At 40.3% G+C, this 6,516-nt stretch overlaps 1 protein-coding gene across 3 annotated transcripts in view; it reads left to right on the top strand.

Moving 5' to 3' along the window:
• The window catches only part of SGMS2 (sphingomyelin synthase 2), a 59,246-nt gene that overhangs the window by 20,232 nt on the left and 32,498 nt on the right, over positions 1–6,516 (top strand). The window contains exon 1 of one of the 3 annotated variants that reach the window (XM_014544732.1): positions 1,104–1,665. The exons of the other annotated variants lie outside the window; for them this stretch is intronic. The gene's annotated coding sequence lies outside the window, so the exon portion shown is untranslated. Of the gene's footprint in view, positions 1–1,103; positions 1,666–6,516 lie in introns of those variants that run through there. 3 annotated transcript variants of the gene reach the window in all.

The following is a 6,516-nucleotide window of genomic DNA, read 5'->3' as shown; positions in this document are numbered from 1 at the left end:
GGGGGGTCTCTGTCTATATTCAGTTAGTGAAGACAATAAATAGTCTCCGGCAATACACCAATAATGAACTCTCAGAAAGAGAGACTAAAAAAACAATCCCATTTACCATTGCAACAAAAAAATTAAGATACTTAGGAATAAACTTAACCAAGGAGGTAAAAGACCTGCACTCGGAAAACTACAGGAGGTTGGTTCTTCTGACTTAGAAGGGCTGCCCTACTCCTTTTCCTTGTGTTTACTGGAAGAATCTGCCCTGAAGCTGTGTGCTTATTTGTAGATGCTTTCCCTAAAAAGTGGTAGAAGGACATTCAGAGTCAAAAATGACCAAAGTACTGAATGCTGGCCCTACTACTTATTAGCTGGTGATCGTGGGCAATTCACTTAACCTCTCTAATGTGGGTAATAATGATATCTACCTCATAGAGTTGTGGTGAAGATTAAATAAGATAAAGTATTTAGAATAGTGTTTGGGCAATAATAAGTACTGTGTCAGTGTTAACTATAATTCTTATTCGTAAGTTTAGACCATATAAATATAAGTCATTAATGGCATACTAAGTCAACATTTTTTCAACGCTTAAGTATTCTAATGTAGTATTTAAAGTGTATGTGTTTATAAGTACCTTTTCAAGCAAAAGCTTTCTTAGAGTAATTACAAAGCCAGAAATATAATAATCAATTAGCTTCACAATATAAATTAGACTTCTTAGGCCCCAGGGAAATTTTTACTTTTACCCGGTTATTATTCATGACCTCATGTTATAGATAAGGCAAGTTACCCAAAGTAGTCAACCAACATTTTCTAAAAAATTATTTGGTAGTTAATCTTCAAATATAGGTGTCTGATTATACTTGAGTGTTTATCTCCGGAGAGAAAGTCTATTAAGCTAGTGCTAGTCAGTGATCTGTTGAAAAACAGTAACATCCTCAATGGGTGCATTTTTATTTTTAGGAGTTGGTGCCACTTTCAGAATAAGACGGAGCGGTTTTCTGTTCCTGTAACAACAGGATTCCAGAGCCTGCTTTACAGTTCCGGCTAGCTCTGTTGTTCCTGCCTGTATCACACCCACATATTAGCCAAATACCTCATGCAAATTTGAAAGGCTTTATGATTACTAACTGTAATGTTTACGTAATTCGGTGGATTTGCTTACTCTTGACAACCTCTGAACTGATGTCTGATTTGCGCTTATAGGACACCATCTATAAAGGGGTGTGTATAATAATTGTGCATGAATATAAAGCACGGCAAACATGAAGCACCCCAGAGGGGAAGGTTAGTTTCTAAGAAGCTGGAAGTTATAAATTGGCATTTGTATTTAAATGGGAACTTGAGGAGAGGGGATGGTAGGTTTTGTAACCTCACTGGGCAGTGAGTGCTGTATTTGACAATTCGTTTCATGGCCCAGGAGTTGTAGCAGGAAAGGTTTCTTGGGTAAAGTGACATCTAAGCTGAGACCTGAAGCAAGAGGGTAGGGCTGAGAAGAGGTTTAGGCTGCTAAAAGATTATATGTAAAGACCTAATAAAAGGAAACAGAAATTTAGTAAATATGGCTGGAAGCACAAAACTGAGCCTGAAAGGAAGGCAGAGGCCAGGCCATGAAGGTCCTTATAAGTAATGCCAGGAGAACACACCACCACGAAGCAGTCTGGAGGAAAAATAAGGTAATTGGGGAAAGGTGAGCTGGCAGGGGGTTACTGTGAAATTTAGGTTAATTTTGTCTGGATGTAACAATGGCATTAAGGGTTTGTTTTTCATTTTTTTTAAAGAGAGCCTTTATCTTAAAGAGGCATACTGAAATTTTTCCAGATGAAATATGATCTCTGGGATTGCTTCAAAAGGAAATCCAGGGTAGAGGAGAGATTAAAAAAGATTTTCCATGATAATTGTACCTGATGAGGTTGTTCACTGCCTTATTCTCTCTACTTTCAAGATAATATGTTTGAAATTTTCTATTATAAGCTTTTTATTAGTCAAAATAAGCAATGGATTTTTGACCATGGGGAGACATTAAGGGCTTTAAGTAAGTCAATAAAACAGGAAATGGACTAGGGACAAACCCAGAGAGGGAAGGAGGAAGGGCTGGTTAAATACCTAAGCAGTCCGTCCTTTCCCCACAGATTGTGGCGCTTCAGTTTCTCTTGTTCAGGAATGCTCATGGCTTTGTCTTCTTAGTAGACTGTTTGCTATCATCCATTTTCTCTTTGTACTCTAGCAGTGCAACATGCTAGCAGTGCCTGATATTCCTAGGATTATGTGGGCTTTCTTTTTGTTAAATAAATAATGTTAATGTGTCTTCTTTGGTGGATGGATTTGATTTGTTGTGGCTATTGAGATGTGTTTGGACCAATTCCTGTCCTCTGCATGTAAGAGGTGTTAGTGAACTGAACTAAGCTCAAGGGAGCAAGAAGTCTAGATGGACGATTAAAATGGACAGGACCTGGGGTGATTGTCTGGGGAGCAGATGGGGGAGTGTGAAGCTGGGATGATAGCGGTGATTTTATTTACCCTGCGTAGCTGGGTGGATGGTGGGACAGTTTGCAGAGATAAGGAACCAAAGAGGAGGCACTCACCTGGTGGAGGGAAAGGACGGTTGCAGGTGGGGACATGCATTGTAAGCATCTGCTTTTTCTGTTCTTAGGGCCTTGAATCCTTCTCAAGCATAAACTCATGGAGGACAGGCCGCATGCAGCCAGCCCGCCCGCTGCGAGTTTGACATGCTTGAGATGGAATTTACTCTTTTCCTTTAAAGATTACGCCCCCCCCCCCATCAACCCATAATCCTTGACATTCTTAAGATGTGCCCCTAAAGTGCAGATACATGTTAATCAGAATATGACTTTTGATCTTGTTCAGTACAAGCTTTGGGCCCCAATCTACTAATACAGATATTTTAGAAGCAAAAACAAGCCCCCCCCCCCCCTGCCCCCCGCAAAAAAAAAAAACACAGAAAATAAATAACCTCTCATTTTCTAGGCTGTTACTTTGTTTTAGTTTTTTTTAACTATGGGTTTGTTTTTTTAATAACATATTTATGTTTACAACCCCATTTCAAGTGATTATTTATAGTCAAATACTTTTATTTGTATAGGGCCATCAATGAAAATTAGATTGAGTGGAAATAAGATTAAGTATGGAATTACATCTTTTAGCTTCCTGGTACTAATTGGACATTGAGTTTCAAGTGTTTCCCGACTCCCTCCTGACAGTGCTTTTAATCATCCTGTGCTGTTGTTCTAAATCTGCTTCACTCCATAGAAAAAGCTCCGACTGTAGTTGGCTCCCAAGGACAGACCAGTGCTAACCTGACTAGATAACTACTTCCCTGCTTTTCTGTTCACTACGGAGTTTTGGAGCTTGGCGTTTTTTAAAGGCTCTTTAAAAAATAAAGGCTACTCTTAGTTTTTTTTTTAATTGCCTCACCCTCCCCTGCCTTCCCTCTGAGGTTGGATGGTCAGTTCGGTGTTTCTTTGTCTCTGGATCTATTTTGGCTTATCAGTTTATGTTGATCATTATATTCCACAAATCAGTGAGATCATGTGATATTTATCTTTCTCCGACTGGCTTATTTCGCTTAGCATAATGCTCTCCAAGTCCATCTATGCTGTTGCAAATGGTAAAAGTTTCTTCTTTTATATACCTCAACATAATAAAAGCCTTGTATGACAAACTGCAGCCAACATCATACTCAATGGGCAAAAGCTAAAGGAATGCCCACTCTCACCACTCCTGTTCGACATTGTACTGGAAGTGCTAGCCACAGCGATCAGACAAGAAGAAATGAAAGGCATCCAAATTGGAAAAGAAGTAAAACTGTCATTATTCGCAGATGACATGATACTGTACATAGAAAACCCTAAAGACTCCATCAAAAAACTACTAGACTTAATAAATGAATACTCTTAGTTTTAAATTTTTATTCTCATCCCTGGCCAGGTGGCTAAGTTGGTTGGAGCATTGTCCTGTGCACCAAAAGGTCGTGTTCAATTCCTGGTCAGGACATAGGCCTTGTTGCAGGTTCGGTCCCCATTTGGGGCGTGTACAGGAGGCTACTGATCCATGTTTCTCTGTCACATTAATGTTTCTGTCTCCCTTTCTCTCTCTAAAAAAAAAAAAAAATTTCATCTTTATACCCTAGATTTATAAACTTCCTAAATGATACATAACCAGGCTTCCCCCCTCCCCCCCATTTTATATTCATTATTTGAGTTTTCTTTTTACTTTTACTTCTACCTGGTGTATGGTTTTACTAAACTTCAAATATTTTTTCAGGCACTTCTCTAAAAGTTGTTACAAAAGTTGTTTTCATTGCTCATAGTTCTTTTTGTTTTTAAGTGACTTCTGTTTGGAAAATGGGAAAGTTACTTAGTCGAAAATCCCTTGAGGATAGGAGCCAGCCTTCATTTCTGTTCCCTTCCTTGCTTAGCACTCAAGCCCACTCTGCCCAGGACGGAAGCCTGAAAAGGTTTCCACGTGGCTATGCACGCATCTGCCTTCCCACCCAGGCTTTCCCTGGGTAGCACAGTAGCTATATACTTGCCCTCAAGGACTGCTTACATTGAGTTTAGTCGTTTCATTAACCTCGGTGTGGTTTTTCAAAGTTTTCTATATTGCTAGCTTCTATCCCACCTATCCTAATATATAAAAGCCCAGGGTTGTAACGACCAATCATGACTGGAGGCTGACCAACCCGGAAGTCCTTCAGTCAGTGCTGGGTTGCTGTGGTGACCCAGCACTGACTGCCCCGCTGCAGCCTGGTGACCCAGCACTGACTGCCCAGTGGGCTGAGACCCAGAGAGAGGCAGGGTCTGATCCTCAGCCTCAGTGGCAGCTGTTGATCAGTACTTGCCTCTCTCTTTCTCTCCCTCTTTCTTTCTGAGTTTTGCCAGCAGCTGGGCCTTTCTTTCTCTTCTGGCCTCCGTGGGGGCTGCTGATCAGGCCCAGAGATAGGCCCGGAGATGCTGACTGGCATAGGAACCGACCAATCAGTACCAAATCTGGGTGCTGTGGGGAGCCAATGGCTGCCTAGGAGGTGGAGCTTTTGATGCTGGCATAGAAACCGACCAATCAGAACCAAATTGGCCAGCAGGGGAGGGCATTTGGGGGCAACCAGGCTGAGAGGGGAGGGCAGTTGGGGGCAACCAGGCTGAGAGGGAAGGGCAGTTGGGGGCGAGATCTGGCCGGCAGGGGAGGGCAGTTGGGGGCAACCAGGCTGGCAGGGGAGGGCAGTTAGGGGTGATCAGGCTAGCAGGCAGAGGCAGTTTGGGCAATCAGGCAGCCCCAAATGGGGGGGGGGCCGGGCGGGGTGGGGGAACCCCCCCCCCTTGCACAAATTTCATGCACCGGGCCTCTAGTTTAAGATAAAATTATAAAATTTCTGCATTGAAAGTGAAATTGAATCCTGACACCTCATTAGATATTTGATAGCTGCAGCTTTTCTGTCCTTACATAATGTCTTTGTTTTTATTCTTCCTGTCTTCATAATATTGCATCTTTAACCTTTTCTTAAAAGCCTCATGTGGGTTAAACATCCCTTAGAAGACAGCACTGGGGTGAACAATGAAATAAAAGTCCATTATGACCAATATAATTAGAATGTTATACACAGACGTACATTATTTTGATCTATTAGAAATGGAAAAGAACTGAAAGACAAAAATCTATAATTGAGTAAGTATGGGAGCATTTTCATTGGAATCCCTTTTTAGTTTTAGAAAGCTATATTTATACAGGTTTTAGAAGCTGTTTACTGTACTTGGGTCTCATCAGGTTGGAACATAGATGTTCTCGATAGTCCTTTGACTTGATGGTACTTTGATTTTCCCCAGGATAAAGAGTATTCCTTTAAAATGTTTATATTGATGTTACCTCATAAAGCTAGTTTGAAGAGCCCTCCTGTTTTTTGTTGCCCCGTCCGGCTTTATTTTTCTTCATGGCACTTAATCTTTTCATTATTATTGCTCCTGTTATATGCTAACAGAATGTAAGCATGAGGGAAGTGACTTTTTAAAAACTGTTGTATCCTTACAACAGTGACCAGTACAGAATAGGCACTTACTAAATATTGTTGAGTGAATAATTGTCTGACTTTTTAGGGAGTTAAAATCAAAGTGTGCTGCTATTTTTTTTTCAGTACAAAAAAGGTAAAGTAACTGTTCCATGTAATAGCACCTTTCCAGCATCCATATAATTTATTTATACATAACACAATGTTTCCTCGCTATTTTGCAACTTCATTCCCTCACCCAACATTGTGTGATATTATTTTATTGTACAAATAAAACATATTTATAATGTGACAAACAAACAAAAATGAGCAATGAAAACAACTTTTGTAACAACTTTTAGAGAAGTGCCTGAAAAAATATTTGAAGTTTAATAAAACCATACACCAGGTAGAAGTAAAAGTAAAAAGGAAACTCAAATCCCATCATGATGGACAGTATGGTTTTGGTCTTAATAGGTCCAGAATCATTTATCTGTAATTTCAAAATCTAAACTCTAAGAAAAAAAGG

The sequence above is a fragment of the Myotis brandtii genome, unplaced genomic scaffold (assembly GCF_000412655.1).
Source record: "Myotis brandtii unplaced genomic scaffold, ASM41265v1 scaffold38, whole genome shotgun sequence".
NCBI lineage: Eukaryota > Metazoa > Chordata > Mammalia > Chiroptera > Vespertilionidae > Myotis > Myotis brandtii.
This window is presented reverse-complemented; position numbering and strand designations above follow the sequence as displayed.